We start from the raw sequence: 24,223 nt of genomic DNA, 5'->3' as shown, positions 1-24,223 counted from the left end.
AGGCTATACTCCTCAAGAGCACCACAAATCTCTCACTTCATTTCCTTAATCTGAATGTAGACAAACTGAAATCCATATTTCGCAACACTAAGGCCTATATCTGTCTACCGCATGAGACAATTTCTATTTTGTAAAATCTTTTAGGATGTTTTATTTCCCTTTCAGTTTCATGTGACAATCCTCTAAACACTTATGCACATATTTAATCTTAAAAAAATGAGTAGACCCATTGACCCTGTAGGATTGGGGCCTTAAACTATAACTTTTCCTTTCTATTACCCACCAAAGAGCCTCTTAAAGAATTAATCTGCTTCAAAAGTCTGGCAAAGACGACTGATTTCTTCATTGTAATGCACTGGCTCTGTTAAGAATATCACACCAGACTCATTCAACTCATTTAAGAGGCTCAGATAGTATAGGTTTTGTATCACTTGTAAGAATTCACAAGTGAGTAAATTTATTGTTAAAAAATGAAAAATAAATTAATAACTCAGGGTGCAAAAGGATGATGTGGATAAAAATAATTTCAAGATGTACCCAACCTAAACTAGGTCTAGTATGGAAATTTGACCTTTTCGCACAAAGACCAGCAAAATGCTAGATGCAACTTTCATTTCAGTCACTTTAAACCTTACAAAGTAGACATCCAACTAAAGTTACTCATTAGCGCTAACAAGATAATTTTTTTATCCTAGTGAAAGGTCATATACTCTATGTAAAATTACTGGCCAACTGTTGTCATTACAAGAAGCGAGAGTATTTTGTAATGGTATTTTTTTCAATATGCAAATATTTTCCCAACTGCAGTGCGAGGTATTCTTAATGTCAAACAATGTTTCATTAGGTGAGAGACAGATTCTAAGCCCAATGAATGAATAAATATAATAAAAGTTGATATATTTTAAAAAGTAATGAATGTAATTTTTACTCTGCTTTATGCTGCTATAAAAAGGGCTCTAAGTGTACATCTCTTCTGCTCTTCTTCATTTAACTGCCATAATTTATGCAGACAAATGTTTGATGAATTGCTTCAAGAATAGTATTCAGACCGCCAACATCCAACTACTTAGCTATCATTTTTCTTTTCTCCTATTTATGTGTCTTTATATTACAAAAAAATCAAGCTACTAACATGATCTACTGTTACCAAAAAAACTATTGAAGCATAACACAGAATAATAAATTATTATTCTTTGCAGGTTAAAGCCAAGTTTAACAGATATCTATGCTCTGTTACATTGGACTCTTTTCAAACTGCAGTTGACTGAGGGAGGCTTTCAAGTGACAAAACTGACACCACACTAATGCGATCATCTGCTTGGGTTTAGCTCGGGCATCAAAAGTAATGTCAAGGACGATCAATGTTTGTGATAATCCACAAAATAATTCAGCTGGTTATAACAGCTATAAGTGGATGGTTTAAAATTCAATCCAACTTTGTATAAACAAGGGAACTTTAATCTGACCCACTTTCTTGAATTAACCTTCTATCAGTCCTAGGATATGAAAATAGGGAGCACTCATTCGGAGACCTACTGAAAATGCCGCACAGAACCATATCACTCCTCAGTGAAAGCACTGTATTGATCCTTATGATCACCCCTGTACCACTGAAATTCAGGCAATAAGAACACAGCTTAATTAAATTCACACCACAAGATGTATCATAGGTCTATATCACGTAGATAAAACATTACTATACCCTTACTTTTTTCTTTAGCATTTGCTTATATCGTTTTGTTCTATACATATAGTCGGACTATTTTACACCAATTTAAAATTTAATTAGAAAAAAGTTATTCCATCTCCAACCAGCTATGCAAAGCTGTTCAGCAAAATGTAATATTTACATGCATTGTGAACATGACAACTATATGAACTGTGAGATGGGCAAGAAATGTAACCGGTAGTACCATTATTTTTATTTTGTCATTTCTATTTTCCTTATAATCACAATCACTCCGAGAAACTCACAAAGTACATAGTCAGGCTGTAATGGGCTTCTCCCCCTACCCCATTGTATTTATATTGTATTGAGCTCAGTTGTGAAAAGTAACGTTTAACTGAAATAAGGCTTTTTATTATCAAAGGATTTTAGTCATAGGAAATTAGGAATCCATTTTAACACTCAGAATCCATATTTCAATATGTAATATGAAATATAAGCAACTGAGCTGTTATCTTTATGTTGGTTAAAGTGAAGTTTTCAAAACCACTTTTGTTTGGATTATCAAAAATTTAAGATTTACCAGCATTCAAGCTTTCAAAAAAGAGACTCTGAGAACAAACAATATGATTAGAAAGGGACAAATTCTAATCTCACTTACACTTTTATAAACAGCCAGAGAACCACAGTAAGAAGAGAATTTAGCCCATAAATTTTTTAAAAGCTTCACGTAATTTTTATGTATAATTTCTTGAAGTAGCAATGAAAGCTCTACCTTTTCACTCATCCTATAGGATATAGGCATGCACGTGTAAAGATGATTACTAGTAATCTAAGCTTGGTCTTTAATGGTTTTTCATAAAAGTCACTGCTGAAGTATGCTAAGATATCATCTTAACAGGCTGGCTGATCATTACTGGAGCTATTGCTCTTATAATTGCTCTATGCCTGAGCCAACTAAAATTGCATGACAGCTGTGTTCTTTCATTAGCCTAGGTATAAACTGCTCTGTGTAGGAGGTTTCCTGCTCCTGAAGCTGGCCTGGTCTTTCTCCACTGATCCTTTCAAATTCCAACATACGATGGCCTTTCAAATACCCTTTGGCAACAGGATGAGGATGGATCCTATGGACTTAAGAAAATAAGTAGCTTCTTATGTTCTACGTCACTCGCTATTACTGAATTATGAGGGGGCAGCACAGTTAAGAGGCTTGAAATTATCCAGGAGCGAAGGAGATGTAGATGGTAGAGAAAGAGAAGCTGAATACAATGCAACCCTGAGTTTCTCCCCCTGCTTCTTTGTATGTTGTGTCTATATCCCAAAATTTCTGCTGGAATTATTCTACTGTTCCCTTCTCAGTACATGCCTCCCTCTCTATACTCATCCTTCCTTCCTTCTAGCTCCTCTGGTCATTGTTCTACTTGAGTGTGTCATGTTATTCAGAGTCTGGAAGCAGAGAAGGTAGTAGTGACAGCTTTTATTCCTCCCCTCCCCTCATTTCTCTCTTTCGCGATCACCACATCCGAGATGGTTTGGTTTTTTTAAGAGATTGTGTTATTTGATAGATCCCCAGCTCACTGCAGACAGAAAGAAGCAGAGGCACTGCTGGCCATCAGCAGGTTCTCCAGAGCAACGCCAGAGGGTCTGCCAGCCAGGGTAGGACAGAATGCCTGTCAGTAAGTGAAGTGAGGAGTCTCTCTCCCAAATAGTTTTACATTTATGCTCACAGACAGAGCAGCATCCAACAATCCATCCACCAAGGGACAAGGTCTCACATACCACTGAAATTCTTCCACTCCAATACTCACTTCACTAGACACCTCTTTTGATATCTGTCTACAACATACATCTAATCCTACAATAAAAACATTAAGCTTAATTTGCAGTATTACATTTCCTTTTCTTTATATGCATTCACTCAGCCCTCTCTGCACATACACCATTATTTTGTTTTGTATACACAGTGAGAACCTTTTTTCTTTTAAGTTCTAAGTCCAAGTACCACTGAAAAAACCACTCCAGTTTATAGAAGCCTACTCCAGTACTAGGTGCAAATACAGAGATGTGTCTGATGTTGGCAAACCTGACATTTTATAATTAAAATAAATCAAGACCTTTATTTTAAAAGATACGTTCTGGTCTGACAAAGCATGTAAGGATGAATCCTACTTCCAACCCCTATTGCTAAATAGGGCCGTGACTCTGTTTAACCACTCTGGTTCCCCTGCAAAAGAGAGGTATTAGGAACGAGGCCAAGAGCAAGGGGTTCCCTGAACTCTATGAAAATCTGCCATAGGCCATTCACAATCAATAGTGAGGCTGGAGAAGCAGCACTGCAGAGGCAGAGGGATGGTAGTAAATCCCCGGCCACTTGAGCTCCATGTTCGGGGTCTATGATTTGGCTCTAAGAGAAAAACTGCACACAGGCAAGGAAAATAGAGAAGTATATTTCCTACTACTGCTAGAAGCAGCTCTTCAATCTGGGGAAGACTGAGGCAGCTATATTATCAGCTATGTATAGTAATATAAATTCAGTGAAATAGTAAGAATGAAAGCCATCTCTCCTATTGGCTACTGTCTCCTTTAACTGGCAAGAAGTGACCAACACAATATCCATGTTACCTTGAAGCTCAACTTTTAACTTTTCAAACTGATTTTCCAAAGGTCTTGAGGGACATCTAAAACCTTAGAAATAACCCAGGGCTCAAATAACTGGACATTTCAGCTCCAGAAAACTCCTGGGCATTGAACAGCTAAAGCTAAGATAAGCAGGAGTGTAGCTCCTTCCCCTGCTTCTATGAACTTTAAGAACTCCCCAGAACTCTGGGGAGCCTTACAGGTTTGAGCCTTAAGCTTCTCTTGGGTGGAGCACAGGATCTGCATGCAGGTGGAGTTTCAGTCAATACAACATGAATGGTAAGAACAGTTTTATTTTGTATTTTAGCAGAGATGAGCTAGATCTGTAAAATTCATATTCAGAGGCAAAGCTCAAGGCCATTTAGATCCAGGATATTGGTCTAAAGCACATCTCTAGTTTTTATATTTAAGACACTCATTATTGGTACCCTTCCCCATCTCCAAGGGGAAATATTAGGTTTGGCTTATTAAATAGTATTTTGTACTTACACGCTACCATTCATCAGAGGATCTCACTGCACTTACGGAAATGTCGAACTTGAGAGCCTATTTAAATCATATTTACAAAAATTCAAACTGAGCAAAAATATGAGCGATTAATATAAGCACATTTAACATTAACTGCTAACACCAAATCTTAAGAAAATGTAAAGTGAGAAAAATCAAACAATTCATCTCATCTTTCCTCCCCAGTGCCAGAATAGCCAACAAACCTTCAGTTTTCACGTTTTTGACCATTTTTTTTCATTTTACAAGGGTAAAGACACTGCCTTTTTCATCGAGCTGGGAGGCCTGGCGTTCTTTTAATTCAATAACAATACCTAGTAATTTGGCAAGAAAAAAACTTTTCCGACGGTTTATCTATTTGTGTCCTCCTTCTGGAGTTGCCAACAACTCTTTTATCTGTTGATCCGTTACTCCATGGCTCGTACAAACATAATTTGTACTTATTTTTATAAAGTTTTCTGTAAAGTAGCAAAGCAAACTTTTTGCAACCTGAGCTGCAATACTGCTGTGCAGCTTTGAGTTGGCTGATTTGCCAAAATCTTGCACACTTCTGTTCAATAAACATTTAATTGATTATACACACAGGTTCTCTTTTCTTTATGATCTATGAACACCTAAGATAAGATGTGACACCAATAAAACACTTCACAGAATCAAGACACTAAAGACATATTAGAGATAGTCGTGCAGTTAAACTTCAAGATGGGGCAAAATAGGAAGATTCCCTATGAGAATTTAACACTAGAACTGAGGAGAGGAAATTACATGAATGAAAACTCAAATGTAGAACCATGCAAACTAAGTAAAAGCAATGACTAAAACAAGCTGAAGGGTAAAGGAAGCAATAAAGCACCATTGTCTGTAATGGTGGGGCTACTGGAAACAAAATGCTTCAATTAGAAACGTGAGACAAAAACTGTCAAGGTGTAAGAATTCAAGAAAATTTTATTCCTGATGGCGGAGATAAATTCATAATAACACACTATCAAATGTACTGGTGAAGGGGAAATAGTAAAATAGTGTTGCAGCCTAATAATGAAATTACGAGCTGTAGGACAGAAGAATGAATCTTAGCCGAGATGACAGAAAGAAGAAATCAAAAGAAAGGTGCAGAAGATTGCCATATTTTAAAAAGGCATAGATGTGAGCCAACCAGTTGAAACTTTTTGCTTTTGCTTTCTATTTACTCTAAATTAAGAGAACTTCCTTTGTAACATCATCATCTTTTCAGCTGCCTGAAAATGAAGAGCTGCCAATTGGATTGAAAATTTTTGGAAATGTAGCTTCTGCTGGAAGAGAGTTCCTAGCCAGACATTGAAAGGGAAAAGTTGCCTTATTAAGGCAAATTTACTCCCTGCTCCCCCTTGAACAACCGCTCCCCATTGGGAAATCGGCAGGTACCACCACACCTCATGACCCACACCAGAGCATTTCATCCCAGTCAGGGTCATAATAGTATCTGCATGGAGCCACAAGTACAATTTAAGGGCACATACCCCAGTGCATAGGTGGTAGGTGACCCAGGCCCCAAACCATAACACACTCCGATTAGCAGCCCCATTCGTACTCATGTCTCATTGTGTCTGCTGGTAGCCAGCCATGGAAAAAGGCAACAGTCATCTGTAAGTTTTCTGAGTGGATAAGCAGATGACTATCTCTTCCTCCCATCTCAAGCAGACAGGTGAGGGAAACTGGAAAGGCAGCATGAAGAGAAGACTCTCAGAAAGGACAAGTCTCAACCTGCATTTGGTTTATAAAGGAAATGCACGACACCAGAAGGGGAGAATCTGGGGAACAGGGAGTGGTGGGAGATGGAAGCAGGGGAGAATTGGACAGGGAGAGGTGGGGGAGGGTGAAGACCAGGAATCTGACCTGGGCCAAGGGAAACCAGAGATGAGTATGAATCTAAAAGGTGGAAAAATAAAGGGGATCAAGGAATTGGGGAATAAGTGATGAGTGTGAAGGGAGGGACTGTAACTGGGAGAGTGGGACATTGGCACTAGCAGCTGTTGGGTGTGTGCTGCCCCTGGGAGGGAAGCCAGACCTGTCAGAAGTGGTTAAAGGTAAAGGAGGCTGCCCAGCAGATAACTTTGTCCAAGGATAAATTGTGACCAATTACGCAGGCAGAACGCACACAGCAGCCTCCTCTTTGGAGGTTCTTAGCATCTTCCATATTACTTTGTCCTGTTCACTCTGCCCCCATGTCCTGTGAAGTGGAAGTATATATGGCCTTTGTAGTCTTGTGCAGAAGCAGCTCGTTGCATGGGGGAAATATACGTGTTTGACTTCCTTCTCCACAGTAAAGAGTGCCAACTGCCTTCAGGCCTTACAGAGCTAAAACCCTAAAGACAACATTTGGGCAGGTAAAGAAAAGGAAATAAAGCTGCCAGGACTAAAAGGAATGACTTAAAAACAATTAAAATCTAAACTTTTACATCTTCCAAAAATGATTGTAAAGACAATAAGTTGCTTACGTTACATGAAGCCTTAAGTGGAAGAGATAACCTTGACGAGTGAATATGTTCAGCTTGCTGTAGTTAAGAGACCATAGTGGATTTTGAAGCACCTTTTCAAACACTGGGGTCAGTAAGGCCTTTATCCTTATTATATCCAATGATTCAATACAGTGAAGCGCATCTTAAGGGGTCACTGAAAAAAAACAAACAGCGGCTGCTTAATAGAGGTAATAAATAGAGCACAACTCTATTACGCTGGAGGATATTCAGAGGTGAAAGTGGGTTGGTTCAGAGTACCGGTGAGAAGTGGCCGCCAGTACTGGCCCATACACAGCCGACATTAAAGCACTGCCGCGGCAGCGCCTTAACATTGCTGCCCCTTTTACCCTCTCCCCTGTCGGCAGCCCTGCCAGTAGGGTCCTTAAAACACTGCCACAGCAGCGCTTTAACGTCACTGCCCTTTTTGCCCCCCACCCACCCAGGGCTCCCGAGGGGGGAGGGGGGCAAAAGGGCAACTGGCCCAGGGCCTGGTGATTTGAAAGGGCACGGGGTTCCAGTCGCCACCGCTGCAGCAGCTGGAGCCCCAGGGCCTTTCAATCATCGCCGGAGCCCTGGGCGGTGCAGGCCAGCCAGCGCTGAAGGGCTGGCTGGGGGAGGCTGACCCCCAACTCCCCCCTTCCGCCAGAGGCCCCGCCTCTTTCACCCGAGGCCCTGACCCTTCCGGGGGCCCAGAGCCAGACCCCCATACCAGTAAGACTTTTAAGTTATTCATCCCTGAAGATATTCCTTTTAAGACAGAAGACTACTGAATACAAGAGCCATCTGTTTTTACAGGTTTCCCTGCAGAAGTTTCTGTCAGGTAAACAAGTGAAAACTGAAGCTAGATTTTATCTAGGTCCAAGTTTGCACTGGGAAAAAAAAGGAAGAGGGAGCCTACTCCAGTGGCTCCAGCCAAGAGAATTAGTGCCTAACAGCCCCAACTAACTGGGTTCGTTTCTGTACCCACACAGACAACCTGAGACAGTTCCTACCCGAAGAGTTTACAATCTAAGTAAACAAGACAAAGGGCAGTAGGGGAAAGAATCACAAGAAAGTGAAATTACTTGACCGAAGACACACAGCAAGTCAGTGGTAGAACAAGGAAGAAAATCATAGTCTCCTAATTCCAAGTCCACTGTTTTACAACACTGCTATGAAACCTTACACATCTAGGTTGCCTGTTCAAATCCAGGCCAGATCAGCAGTGACCAAAAATAGTTACTATCTAATGATTGTTGGTATCTGTCCAATAACTAAAGGACTACAGAGCCACATCACGAAATCCTACACCTCAACGAGCACCTGTACTTAAAATCTCAATGACGGAGCCATGGATTAGATCAGAGGTGGCCAACCTGAGCCTGAGAAGGAGCCAGAATTTATCAATGTTCATTGCCAAAGAGCCACAGTAATATGTCAGCAACCTCCCCCTCCCACCCCATGCCCCGCCGATCAGCACCTCTCTCTCCCTCCCCATGCCTCCCACCCACCACAATCAGCTGTTTCACAATATGCAGGAGTCTCGGGTGGGGTGGGAAGAACAAGGGCACAGCAGGCTCCGGGGAATGGGCAGGAGCCCTGGGGGAAGGGGTGGAGTGGGGTCCGGACCTGGGGCAGAGCCAGGGTTGAGCAGTTTGTACCACTGGCACATTGGAAAGTTAGCACCTGTAGCTCAAGCCCCCGGAGTCAGCACCTGGGCAAGGAGCCACATACTAACTTCTGAAGAACCACATGAGGCTCTGGAGCCACAAGTGGGCCACCCCTAGATTAGATGCACCTCAAAAATCAACCACTTTCTCACTACTAGAAGAGGATTAAAGCACAGAGCAGTGTGAAGAAACTGCCACTGTTGTCTGCCCATACGATAGCTGTTCTGTAGATAAACCAAAGACCTTGCATTCCAGAACACTCAGAACCACATCCTTTACTTATACTATAAATCCATTGCTTTTCACTTAGGGTTTAGCACAGGGACTGCAGTACATGATGAATGCCACCATGATTATTTATAGAAAGTGGATCCAATATAATGACCTGGTAAGATCTGAATTTAGGACATACTGAGTAAACAGCGATGGACGTATACAAAAGGGACGATTCAAAACCATGATGGGTTGAAAGCCTTTACAAGCATAGAATCAGGGCATTTGGAACAGGCACTTCCAGGCCTCGCACAGGATATTCTCAACCAGCTGAGAGTCTTTTGATACATGTCATGAGAAAGGCTTTGACACAATAAGTGTCTTCTTAACCTTCCATACATCTTACACAATGAGGTGCTCAATTATAAACACAAGTTTCCAAGAAGCATTCAAGCTTCTCCTTGCTCTGAGAACATTAAATCAACTTTACCTTGCTGAAGGGAGGGAATGGGTTGGATGGATTGACAAAGGGAATCTGTTCCCCACCTCAGCTGGTGTAGTCTACCATGAATACTCATTCATCATTTTGGAAAAGTATGATTATAGTAACAAGAATCTGTTATTTATATAGTGCCCAAAGCGTGCCATTGTTTATGCTTTACAGACATATAGTTAAACAGGTCCCAGTCAAAACAGCCTCCAATCCAAAGGCTCAACCAATTCCCATTGAAGCATATTTCCATTAAAATCCATCAATTTCACTTTAAAGTAAGCTAGATCAAGTCCTGTTTATGCAGCATGGGCACAAAGGAGTCTTAAAAAAAGGATATAACCCTTCCCCCATCCTCATTCCAAACTATTCCCCTCCTCCCAGTAATTTAAGAATTACTTTCTAAAATTGTGAATCCATTTAAATCCAATCCCTACTCATTGCTTAACCCTTTCCTAAATTTGAATTTATATTTTTCCTATAAAAATTAACCCTTGCATATTACTTTAATTTTCCCATCCCTGGCCTTTCAAAATTCCAAAAATGCAATCTTAGCTGGGTTAATTCCTTCTCACCAAAGTGATTTTTTTTTTAAAAGTGATCCTTTCTATAGTTTTTCCGAACTCATTTGTGTTTGGCAGATATATGCACAGTTTAAAGTAACATACAATGTGATGGGCAATTATGGTAAAATGCCATTATGACAGACAGGCTATGGTGAGAGAACGTCAGAAAACCAGTTAGGGTATCAAGTTTAAAGAGGAAAAGCCACAAAACTTACCTCTGACAACTATGATTAATACAGATCAAAACCATAATGGTATTTTTCTAAACCAATACACTTTACACATCTTACAAAATAGCGAGAGAGAGAGATTATGAAAGAAAAAGTTAGAACAAACATTTCAAAGATGAATACTCTGGAAATATCCACCCAGCATTTTTCTATAAAATAGGCTTTTGGATGTTAGCAAAAGCATTTTGGAGGCCTTCCTAAATAGCTGTGCTTAAACAGAAAGACAAAATTCATTGCTTTCTGTGGGGCAGAAGTGAACACGTAATTTCTGCCAAGTGGGGCATTAAAATGATTAAGTCACTGTTCCAGAAGTCATGGATATTTCCAAAAGCAAGCTTCCATTTGCTCATAGTTTCTAAGGCAAGTGAGGGTTGCACAATCCATGCTCCAAGTGTTTCAGTCCAAGCTCTCAAATTATTACTTTCCCCAATGAAGTTGGTTACATGTTATGTTGCATTACAGAGATCATCTTTTCAGATCTGCCAAAAGCGTGTGCCTACCTACACACCAGAACTACACAATGGCTTCATGGATAGATAGATTCAAATTCATATTAAAACATAAAATAGTGTTGTAACAAAAACAAAAATAATATAATAGGGATAGACAGAAAATGCAGGTCACATTGCCATGGAATCTTAAGTCTCTTTTTTCCACATGTACAAAAATCTAAGCTGACAAAATGAGTAGACAGTGCAGTTCAGATTTCTCCTTTTTTATAGTATCAATAGGATTTTCATCATACTGAATAGTTTAGGGACAGGCAAAATTACTTTTGCATACTGTAATTTGTCTAGTATATTAGAAACCAGAAGACTTTTCTGAAATTCTAGCCATGCTCTTTCAATCTTTTTCTCCCCACTTTTTTCCAATCTGTTTTTCCAATACTGCAATGTTTGGATTTTTTTTCCCCCTCTGAAGAAAAATCCGGAGGAAAAAATTGCTTTGTGCATGGTGCTCCTGGTGAAAGTAATAAGGTTTGCTTATCAGAAATCCTCTTTTTAAAGACGCATACACACACACACGTTTATTCATCTTGGAAACATTTGCAACTTTCAAAGCTGTTGTTCAGAAAGGAGATCCTGAAGTTATTCTTTTTAAACCCACACAGCTCACTCTACAAAATTTAACTAGCACATTGAGAAGGAATTCATATATATGACAACCAAAAGGATCTATTTCCTTATCAGCTCTTATAGATTTGAATGTTTTTAAATGCAGAGGCATACTTCTTTATGACAGTCAGTATAATAAACTGAATCAATGAATTCTAGATAGATACAAGCAAAGGGGAAAAATAGAATCAGAATACATGTGTGCATACGTACAGACAAAGAAGTCATTAATTAAGATATGCCTGACTGCTAGCAATGGAGTCACTCTCATCTGCATGGCTTCCCAGGACTGGTGTGTGTGCTTTCAGAATCTGGGTAGCCTTCTCCATGGCTCTGCCCCGTTGGCTCTGATTATGTATGATTAATGATTTAAAGGAATAAAAAGAGAAAGGTCAACTTCTGAGTTCAAGATAGAGCAGCTACACAGGGAGTAATTAAGATACTTGTGTAAGCATGATTAATAAGCACAAACTGGCACACTGTGCTGTAAACAAGATGCAAGCAGATGGTTAGGATGAAACAGATTTTTCCTAAAAAGCGATTTTTCAATGCCTTGAAAGTTGGCTTATTCCCCCCCATCCCCCAATCTTACAAAACTTATTTATACATCCTATGAGAGAGAGAGAAACCCTTTCAACGTTCACCCATTGCAGGCTTTATTTTATATATATATATATATATATATATATATATATATATATATATATATATATATATATATATATATATAGACACACAGTCTCCATGATTCTGAAGAAGTGTTTTGTTTTGACCCATGAAAGCTTATGCCCAAAAAAAGCTGTTAGCTGCCGGACTCCTCATTTAGAGAGAGAGAGAGAGAGACACACAGAACTAGAGTTTGCGTGTAAATGGATTCAACTCATCTTTGTTTAATGTTGCCTTTTATGTTGAGTTTCATGAATTGCTAAGCCTGACAAGGTTGACTAGGAGTCTTAACTCCCACCCACAAGTTTCTCCCTCGCTGTCATGTGACTGGCAGTACAGAGGGATCAGGAATGGCATTTATGGAGAAAGCTGGAAGACAGGTGTCAGAACGGTCCAGCAGGCAAACCTAACGAACACTAATCAGCTCTGGTGTTCTTTTACAATCCATATCTAATTCACAAGTTTCATTCTTTCTGAAAAACAATTACTAGGTTTTGAAGTTCATTGTGCATTTACTCAACTGTCTCTTCACATTAACGTAAGTGGGAACAAGAAAAAAATAGAGTCAGCAGGGAAGGGACATCAAAAGATCTTAGAATGGATGAAGGCTTTATTTTAAAGTAATATAATTACAGATGTATGCAATGTTTTACAAAAAATTTAAAGATGAAGTTACATCTTTTATGCACCATAAAAATATTAGCTGTTTGTCTCTCCAGCTGAAACTCTAGTACAAAAAAATGACTTGACTGAGGAAAAAACCAAAAACTCTCATTGTGACAACAAACAAAAAGATATGGATACAAAGCTGTTGGTGTGAACTACAGAATGATTACGGCGTCTGAGATATCTGTAAACATACTGGTACAGCTCGTATCCCAGAAGCACCTCACCAAGAAATACAGGAAAAATATTCTACACATTTTAATCTCTCTATAGTCAATATCAGATATTCCCTTAAAGTAAATTTTGCCTCATCTACATCTATTTTTTAAAACTCTACATTCCATATTGACAAATCCTCTTAAAGTTTGAGTATATAATCTGGTAAAGCCTCACCTAATCTTCATTGGTTGTAGTGTTACTGATGCCGATATTGGGAAATTTGCTTTTGTGTTATATAATATTAGGCAGCTTCTTAAACGTAGACGTATTTTCAGATAAAATGTGGATTTTGCTTAGGATACTTCATTTTCACTCTCTCACTAGTGGGTATGAGAACAAAACACCTGTTACACAAATAATCCTCTCTCTCTCTCTCTATAATAAACTTCCTTTCTATAAACTTCCCATTGTAGGAAGAAATACTCTAAGTGAAATGGAAAAAGAGTGGTATGTCCGAGTTCATTATAACACCATTCCATTATTCAGGAATACTGCTTAATGTTCTTATTTAAATGTAAGAATACTTTTCCCTAACAGACGTGCCTGTGTTAGATGTTTCAGAATGGCATTCAGGTATCAATAATCTAGAAGTCCTCCAACTACACAAATTGTGATGCTTGCAAGAGGGTACTCATATCAAGAGATTCTGAGAGCATTTAGAATTTTGTGTCAAAACTTAGAGGTGGAGGAGGGGTATTGTATGTCACCAAAATAACGTAAGAGCGATTTTTGATACCCAAAAACAAAATCTGATGTCTAAATGGCATTGGTCAAGAATTTTTCATTGGGACATTATTATAACTGTCATTACGACAAATCCATTTTAACCCTGATTTTCACCATGGCACATTAAATCCATGGCTAACAGATGTCTTGTAATTTCATGAAAAAATTTTCTGTTTTGTACTACTGAGAAAAAAAGTTGTAAGCAATGTGCAAGAGAAGGTGTTTGTTGGCTTTGTTGTAAAAACAAAACAAAAACAACAATTTTCCACCATAGACATGGCTTTCACACTCACTTTTAGGCAGTTAGTATATCAGTTTAATAAGTTAAGGGAAAAAAAGTGGGTAGAATGGCATAGTTTTGAGCATGTCTATGAACCTGGACACCCATCAATTGGAAACTTTCTTATCCTGGAGCCACCTGAACTGCACTATCCATAGTGTGACAGTTAAAGGGCTCAAAATGTTCATCCTACTCAGTTTACTTACACACTTGTATATACACTGATAACCCACGCTTATCCTTGGATATATCTGGAGCTGTATTTAGGATTAGGCTCAGGAGCCCCAAACAGTATCTTTGAAATTCAGGCTCATCCAAAATACACTTCAGTTAATATTCGTGTCACAAGCTTACGCGGAGTGAGTCCGTCTCTAGCTCCTAGAATATCCATCCCACAAATAGCCACCTTGTTGGCAGTCTCAGGAGAAAGGCCAAAAAATAAATATGCAACTACTCTTATCCACAGAAAATACACACAGCAAGCAAAGTGTGTGTGGGGGGGGTTCTAAGTCAAGCATACAGACAAAAGAGCAAGACAAAATTACTTTTATATGGATGAACTATGGAATTGGTGCTCAGCATTTTGCAGGGTCACGTCCCTGATCAGGTAATACACATCTCAGACACAAAGTTAACTTTAAGTCATGAGAGTGGTGCTATTGACTTCAATGGGACAAGTCACTTGTTTTTTCTGGATCAGGACCAGAATGCTCAACAGACCTTTGGCTATGTCTGCACTGCAACAGAGGGGCATAATTTGTGGCTTATATAGACATACCCACACTAACCTTAATCTAGCTAGCTCACTAAAAATAGCAGTGAGGATGTAGTGCCTTGGGTGTGAGCACAGGCTGCACACGCCCACCTAACCTTCCTGGATACGTACTCACCTGTGCAATCCATGCTGAAGCCCACACTGCCACATCCTCACTACTATTTTTAGTAATTACACCCCGGTTGCAGTGCAGACAACCTTAGGGGACTGCATTAGTAGTAAACGGTACTGTTGAAAAGCTGATCACAATTCCATGTCAAATTTTTCCAAGCCTCAGCTACTGTAAGCAGGTATTGAAGGATCCTCTGAGGCTATCTGTAAAACCTTTATTAAAAGGAAAAAAGTGTATATTTGTACTGATGTTAGCTGGCTTGCAATACATTTACACATCTGTGGTTTCTGAGCAGCTTAAAAAGACTTGTTAAACAGAGAAATAATTACTAACCAAAAACCAGTATGCAGGGTTGGACAAAATGGCCTGATGCAATGTTTTTCTAGAATGCCTGAGCATAGTGCATTCCATTGACAAACACATGGTAATTGTCCCAGACTGAGAAAGCAAATATCAGGTCATTGCAGTCTACTTTATCTTTCCAAACTAGTCCTGCACTGGCAGCCTCTCTAGTTCAAGTTAATTGAGAGTGACTGTAGACATCAGGACAATGCAGTTCCACACATCAACCAAACTGAGAACTGACAGGTAGACTACAAACTATGACAGTCACCAAGCAGCAACTAGGTTAGCATTATCTCTTTTTTTTTTTTTCTTTCTTTTCCCCAGAGACCTTAGAGGCATAGAAACTACTTAATGGACTACAATGAGACATGCAGATAGGTTCCATATGGTCAACTACCTCAATCTTCAAACAAGACAATACCATCAAGCAAAGGAGTCACTATACAATATCAGTAAAAATCTAATCACCACAGATTTTGCAGTAACAACTTTTAATCATCTGTGTCTCACTGTTTTGAAGTGATAGATTTCAAAATTGTCAAAACTCTTCGTGAATCGTGGTGGTAAAATGAATAGTCTGTTTGCTTTCCCTATTGATATACCGGGTTTCAGACTGTCAAAGTGCTTTTAGTTATAATAGAAAATGTACAAAGTTAGCTATGCTTGTTTTGACAACCACAAAAAGATTTTATCAGTTACATGTACCTGTGAAGTACCTAGATTTTCAAAGCGAAATTTGTTCATGAAAAGTTCTTAATACTCATGTTTTCACGGGATTATGATGTAACACTTTCACCTTCATAGGTGTATTTCAGAAAAGCATATGAAAAGTCATACTTTAATAAGCATTGCATTCTCAATAGCTCCAGCTTTGTCATTTTTACTTAATTTAGAATTTTTACTATAAATGCTACTAATTTTCTATGCGTTTTACTTCTGTCATGCATAGAATTTTAAGAGTATAAAAAATGGAAAATCAAACTTTTAAAAACATGCATGGTAAAATTAAATACTAATCATATCACAAATAATGTATGTATACACATGAACACTGTGTGCCTATACACAGAGTCTACATTATGTAATTCACCAATTAAGTTAACTCTAACCATAATAAACACACAACCAACTTAAATCATTGAAGAGATTATAGTTCAACTTTATACTATTATTTTCTCTTACTAAATCTCCATCCATTCTAAATTCTCTGCAAGAGAAAAGGGGAAATATTCCAATATGGTAAATCATCACACTGGTGAAATGGTAACTAAAAAACATGAAAGCCATTTCAATTAACAATTTACTTTTAAAATAGTTTGTCAGTCTAGATATACCATTATGTGTCGCCCTACAACCTTTTTTTAATTGTAATTTGGAGCCAATTGTACTCTTTTCTAGCCAGTTTACCAGGATATGCCTGAAAAAGTTTTAAGTAACTGCTAACTGTGTTAAATTTGCTTATATGAAATTCAACAGGAAATAGATTTCTAAAATAGTGCTTTCAGCAGCCATAATAATAGAAAGAGTAAAGGCAAACAACAGTAAACAAATAAAATTTATACTTTAAAACCCACATTCCATAATGCTCATTTTAAACCAAAAGCATAACATGAAACCTGCAAATTGAGTGTCTAAATTCTAAATTAAGTTGAGACATTTTTATGAATAAATATAAAAATATAATAGTTCATCAGCTCAATATTTGTGACAGTTAATTCAAATCTGAGTTACATGCTAAAACTACAGAGATACCCTACAACTTCAATTTAAGCTATTTAAAAAGCTTGTAACAGGATATTTTGAGACAATTATATGGTGTATTATACACAGGAATTACATGTATAAGTATAATGACTGGAGTTTCTTGACCATAAATAGGAAATATTTTTATCTCTACCCTGTATGGAATGACTTATCTTTTAGGAGTACCACCACAGACTTATCTTTTAGGAGTACCACCATACTTTTTTAGCCCACTAATTTTTGTTTATTTTATTCCCCAGATTTTCTTCAAGGTTTCTCTCTGTCACAAATCATCTTGAGTGACAATTAGCACTTTCTGCAATACATTATACAGCGAGGATAGCTAATAAGGTGTAGGAATCCAGTGCAGGTTTTTCCCTTCACTATCCCATCTAAAGCTTGAAAGAAAGTCTGTAATCTAATGAATTCTGAACTCATGTCAGCTCAATAGAGAGCTCAGTCTTTTATCTTCACCTGGAATAGTAAAAAAAAATTGAACTGCGTTTCCCAGTATCCAAAAATAGATTCTTACATGTCTTGTTTTAGGCTTAGAGAGAGAGAGACCTATTAATTCCGGGAAAGTTTGGAAGCGCGACCAGTAACACAACCTTTACAAAAAAATTAGCTGACACTTCCTCCAAAATCTACAGTCAGTGTTTCAATTATCCGACAGATTAACATTGATTGACTACTAAAAACCCCCAGATTTTGTGAAGTCTCAAAGATTCAGTCTCCAAAATATGTTATTACATAGCTTGGAGAATCAGCAACAATTACAGAGGAGACTTTTCTCTTATGTAAGCTACCTAACCCACTCACTAAAAATTGTTACTATCCGACGGTACCTTGATGCCATGCACAAAATGAATTCAGTATGCAGACACCCATCACAATCACAAAAACCTCCTTCACAACTTGCCCTAACAGGCACCTTTGTTGACAGTCTCAGCAGAGAAGGCAAAGATTGAATAGGCCTGGAGACTGAACCTGAGATGACCCCTCCAGAACATAGCTGAGGCCCATTAGTGAGGTAGAAAAACTTCCAAAGCTATTGTCTCATTCTGTGGACAACTTCAGTCTTCAGGGCATTCAAACCGGTTCCTTTCATAAACACAAAATATACAATTTAAAAAAAAATACATGTTGCTAGAAATCATTCTATTCCCTTAAAACATTGTAAAGGACAATACAAAAGACTAATCTTTGTTTAGGGGTGGTTGTTTTTTTACACTTCTCTAACTACATCATCATAGCTACAACTATGATTTATGTCAAATAAATGTTTTGGGGGTACAGTGCAGCTATGCCACAGCTGACCAAAACATGCTAACATGCAAAGTGAGAAAGCTAACTGTTTCAGCTCTAGCAGTGGTATACAGCTGCAAAGCCCCTCTTTAAAGCCTCCTTTCTTCTTAAGGATTAAGCAATGGTTTTGAGGTCCTATTCAACAGGATGGGAGAAGAGAAATACAAAACAACTAAAATCTACCATGTAAAACAGGGCTTAAGAACTGATTTTGTTGACAGGATAAATACATCAACACTGGTGTCCCAATCTGTTGCTTACTACTACTCATCATAAACATATAGGAGTCTATACCGCTGTTAGAAAGAAGAGTGGAATCTTACAATATCTGGAATTGCATAAGCTGAGCAAAAGCAGTAGTCAATTATTTGTCTTGAATGGCGGGAGAATATCCTTCAGAATTACTCTTGGAACTGAGGGTATCCCTTGCACCCCCCTCCTCACTTTATTTCCGCCCCATGATCTAAGACTATCCTATGCAGAAACTCTCCTCACAACCAGTGTAAGCAGGTTTCATAAACTGTTGATCTGAATTGCATAGCTACATAATTTACCCAAATTTGGAAGGAGTAGAGTAGAAAGTCAGAGATGACAACATTTATTGCTGCTCCATCCTTGTACAACTCTTGTATCATCTGATATCAGCATGACTTCTATTTAAAAAAAAAAATTAGCTAAGTTACAGGGGGAAATGTTTTGCCTATGGATGTCAGAAGCAATAGCAATACTCTTGGACTCTGCCATGCTGTGTAGGTAAACAACACGATTCACTGTGTAGCCATAAATGTACATGCCATGGGTTTTTCATCAGACATGGAGGCCAAAGGCTAAGTGCCTTCAGCAATGGAAACATAGGCATCTCTCTTCATGAGTTAAAAACATGGAATACGTTACCCACATTAAACACACTAGATATGTACAAGTAAAGATGTATAGCAGTGAAGCTAATTTAAAAAAATAATCCAGAAATAAACTGCACTGATTTATGTGACAGGAGCTGTTAAAGTCTCTATGTATGGAAGCAGCCATTAGTGCCCCTTTGCACACCCAGGCATAGGTGCTGGAACAATTTTTATAGTGGAGGTGCAGAAAGCCATTTAAACACAACTGTAAACCCTGCATATGAGTAAAACCACTTCAAACCAGGGGGTGCTGCCGCACCCCAACACCCCATGTTCCAGCACCTATTGCATCCAGGAGGTTTGTCCCAACCTTTGTAAACAAAACTAAAAATGGTAATTTTTCCCTTTTTTGCTTCTCACACTCAGCTGTAAATTGAGAGAGAGAGAGACAGACAGAGAGAGAGAGCGCGCTCAAACTGTATTGACCTCGGGAATAAATGGCAGTAAAGAAGCAGGTTGGAGCATGAAAATACATTGAAAGCAAGAGATTATGGATATATTAATCATCTAACAATCAACCACTATGCCTGTCCCTTCAAATATTTAACTATTATGCCTATTCCCTTCCCCATGTCCTTGGTCTGGTCTATTTAACAAACTCTCATCAAATGTGTTTTTACACTATGAAAGCACTTGGGGTATTAATGTAATGTAATGCTTTGACTATAGGCAGCAGTTCACAGACTCTAAATTACAACTGGCACATTGCACAGTGCTTAAACAATTTGGGCCTTTCATTGTACTGTACTTTACTATAAATAGATTGCATTATAATCCAATGTAGTGTAAATAGATTCCACTCGTTTTGTTTTTTAAATAAATACAGGGGCTTGTACTTAATGCAAGTCATTTTTACAACAATCCTTTTGTTTTTCTTTGTTAATTACCTGGGTACTTCACTCATGCGCACACCCAGAGACATTCCTGTTGTGAAAAGCTATTGTTTTATTTCTGTTCAGATTTCTCTTTTTAATACAGAAAGATATGCAATACTGGGAAGATAAAGATATCTTTCTGCAAATTCTACAATTTCTGCAATAAAAACCCCCCAGTACTGCTAAAGATTCAGTATTTTGCTTCTGCTTTTCCACCAATCCACAGATATGCCTGTCTGCTTGCAGTTTCACACCATAGCGTACAGATTTAACTTAGCAAAGGATGTCGGACTTGCTTAGTCAGAATTTGGAGGATATTGGTAAAAGGTTTGATTGAGATAGTAATTGTTACAGTAAATGAAAAAGGACCTCATTTAAGATTTCAAGGAGAAAAAAAATGAAAACCCTCCATTGCCCAAAGCAAGTGCGACATTGGTACCATTCTGACTGGGTAGCGTTTCATACTTTGCCCCAGTGTAAATTAGTACACAAGGCATAAAGCAACAGATGATCTTGACCATAAAGTCAACTTCCAAACACACTCCGAGAAATAAAGAATACACAGCAAAATGCCGAGAAATCATATTGACGACCCAAACAAAATTAGCTTCTCTTAAAAATTATCAGTACATTTTTCCAAATGCATGGAGACTTGCAAACCTAAGGTGATATTAATGTTTTGCAACTGGTCATTATGATGTCAGTTTCTCTATCATATTTTGAGATGCACCGCAACATTGAAATGGCCAATTGTGCTAACTCTCAATAAAACTTTCCAAATATATCACACATGAACGCTCTCAAAATTGAAGATTTGGCATGTCAAACCAGAACAAAATTCAAGATTCAATAATTTAATTTAAAAAGCTAGATAACAGATCTCCAGGTCAGCAGTCCAAAAAACAGAAAGGCAACTGTGACAAAGTCAAATAGTCCTCCTTGAAACGTGCCTATCTTGTGTCAGATTAGGGGTAGACTAAGGCGGCCTTATCTCATGAATACTTCAGTGTTTCTAGATAATTAACAACCAGACCATGCCTAGACAGTGCAGGGGTAATTGGATAGAGAGGACATTTTCAGAGTTTTCCCATTTCAAGTCAAGTTTTATTTATTTAGTCTCTTCCTTAAAATTTAATGCCACTGAATGTTCAGCATTGTTTAATATGATGTTTTAAGTATTATTACTTTTTATTGTAATTATCATCTGATTAATCCTATTACAGTGGGAAGCTAGAGGGTATGTCTTTAAGTTTCTGTGCTATCCATGCATAATGCAAGTTGACAAGAACTATAGTTGAGGGGAGGAAAAAGAATGAGTGCTCTTTGACTAAAGGGATTTTTTTATGACAGACAAGATTGGTTGGAATTGTTTTTTGGCAGGGTCAAATCTCACTGTTCTGAGGTCACAGCTAGCAAATTTGGTGGGGTTTAGGGAAGTCATCTATAATGGGCATACCAGACCTGAAGTCTTCTGTGATGGAAACCACTCAAGTTCTGTCTCCTTTCTATGGCACCAAGTGTCTCTACTATAGGTGAAAGTTCTTGTAAAAAATTGTGTCCTTTTGTTGTGTGATCTTTACATGTAGTTATTTCAATAGGAAATAATGTACATCTTCATTGAAGCTTATATATTGAGGCCTAACTTTTCAGAAGTGACTAGTGATTAGAAGTGTCTCAAGTGTTGATACCCAATTTGGGGCAAACTACAGAGGCCTGATTTTCAGACCTTAGCTGCTTAGCACTTTCTGACAAATCACTTCCGAAAATTTAGGACTAAGGCTCCCAGTATTTCTGCAAATATGCCAGATTTCTGGGAATGTGAATATGAATAAATTACTTTGCCAAAATGTTACATTACAAGAGATGGCATCTGCTGGCATCTTGAATTTTATTAAATATTGGAATGATTTTATATTTATATGATTTTGATACAATATACAGTATATTATAAACTATTTGATATGTCAGGCTATGGTACAGTTATAAATCCAACATGTTTTGATTTTATGTCTGATGAAAGCTTGTATGTTAGATGGTATATTATGTAATATTTTATTCTTATTCCCAATTTTGCATATATAAAATATATAGCATAAAATATTTAAGAGTAATGAGAAATTAGCATAATAAATTGACATTGCACCAAATCAGAATAGTTTTACTTCCCCATAAAAAATATGCAGTTTATTTCCTCAGGAAGAAAAAATAGCCACAAAAAGCGAGACAATATACAATTACTTCAAAAAAATTAATACAGTAAACATCTACGTTCACAAAGCAAAGCTACTGCCAAAAGCAGCACTCTGAGCACAGCTATTGTTCTTTGATGATGGTCAACCATTTGTAATGCCAATGTAAATTATCTACACCTACTGTTCAGACACAGCATGGGTTCATCCTGTGAACTGCATAGCACCTCAAATGTGGCCCTGCACATCTCATCAGACAATCACCCATTCTTTATCTGAATCCTGTCCCCACTGTCAAACATTGCTTAAAGGCACAGACAAGGCTCTGCAATTCTTGTAAAAGTTTAGCATCAGGTCATAAAAAGTAGACCCTCTTTCACAACAGGAACTTGCAGACCTCTAGGTCAGATGTATTTTTTTTTCTCCTTACCATTATATCTCAAGGAAGTAGCAAAATCATTATTGACTCAAAAAAAATCAAGTCAAACTCTATGTTATCAAAAGACCACCATGTAGAAAATAGGAATTCTCAAACGTAATCAAAAAGATGTAATATTAAAAATCTTGCTGGCCTAGAAAAAAGGGAATGTGATAACTACATTTAAATTATGGACGGTGGTTTTGTATGCGTGAGTCTGAACATCTAGAAGACTTTTTAACTGAACATTTTTGATAGTTCAACTTCTTTTGTCTGTTTCTGGGTAAGTAAATGGGATTGGCATCTAAGATCTAGACAGAACTTGGGTTCAGTCTAGTTAAATACATCTCACATTTAAACTGTGAAGATAGGGATTAGCGTCTGAGATAGAACAGAAAATTTGTCCTGGGAGAAGAAAAAGAAAAGTAAAGTTACTTATCTGTGCAGTAATGAGAGTTCAAGTCCGTATTCATATCCCACTAATGATGCGCATGCACCCAGGCAATACTGAGAGTCTTTTGGTCAGCAGTGTTCTTTATGGGTATGGATACATCCTAAGTGTGCTCAGGGCCTAGGCTGAGAGAATAAAAATGTGGAGTGTGCCAACTGTGACTCAGTTTCCTCCCCACCACAGAATCTTAATAAGCAAAAGACTAGAAGGCAGAGAAAATGGATGGTGGGTTGTGGAATGTGCATATAGAGAACACATTTCAAAGAACTCCAGCTATTGTACAGGTAAGTAACTTTTCTTTCTCCTTCGAGTGATTGTCCATGGGTACATTCCACTAATGGTGACTCCCAAGCGGCGGACTGATCACTAGAGGTGGAAGTTCTGATTTTTAAGAAAATAAAGATTGCAAATAGCCTTCCTAAATGCAGCATCTGATATCGACACTTCAGTAACAGCATTATGTCTCAAATGTATGAATAGAAACCTAGGCAGCTGCTTTACATATGTCCAAAATACACAGGTTCTTCAGTGTTGCTGAGGGTTCATGAGTTCTGGTGTAGTGAGCTCAGAGTAGTAGGAGAATCAGCTTTGGCCACTTCTTCACAGATTCTCACAGTCCAGTATTCATCAATAGTCTCTGAGATTACATGGGTCTGACTTATCTTCTTCATGAGGAAAATGAATCTGAGTGAAGATCTGAAAAGCTTGGTTATTTGCAAATAAAATGTCAGGGCATATCTGACATCTGTGGTAAGCAGCGTAGCCTCTGTTTTTAAAAGGTGAGGCTTAGAATAAAAAAAATATATGTGGGTGAATTTGCTGGTTTAGATTTAACTCTTTAATGACCTTTTGCAAACTAAAGAGACGCAAACTGAGACACCTTGTCTGGATAAAAAAACAGTATAAAGGAGAGTCAGCAATTAATGCTTAGATTTCTCCTACTCTCCTTGCAATAAAATCACATGTTTTCACTGATAAGTATA

The 24,223-nt window shown here is 38.0% G+C and overlaps 1 protein-coding gene across 10 annotated transcripts in view; it reads right to left on the bottom strand.

The window, feature by feature from the left end:
* The window catches only part of LRMDA (leucine rich melanocyte differentiation associated), a 1,127,716-nt gene that overhangs the window by 910,145 nt on the left and 193,348 nt on the right, over nt 1-24,223 (bottom strand). The gene's annotated exons all lie outside the window — the stretch shown is intronic.

The sequence above is a fragment of the Lepidochelys kempii genome, chromosome 7, assembly GCF_965140265.1.
Source record: "Lepidochelys kempii isolate rLepKem1 chromosome 7, rLepKem1.hap2, whole genome shotgun sequence".
In the NCBI taxonomy this organism is placed as follows: Eukaryota; Metazoa; Chordata; order Testudines; family Cheloniidae; genus Lepidochelys; species Lepidochelys kempii.
This window is presented reverse-complemented; position numbering and strand designations above follow the sequence as displayed.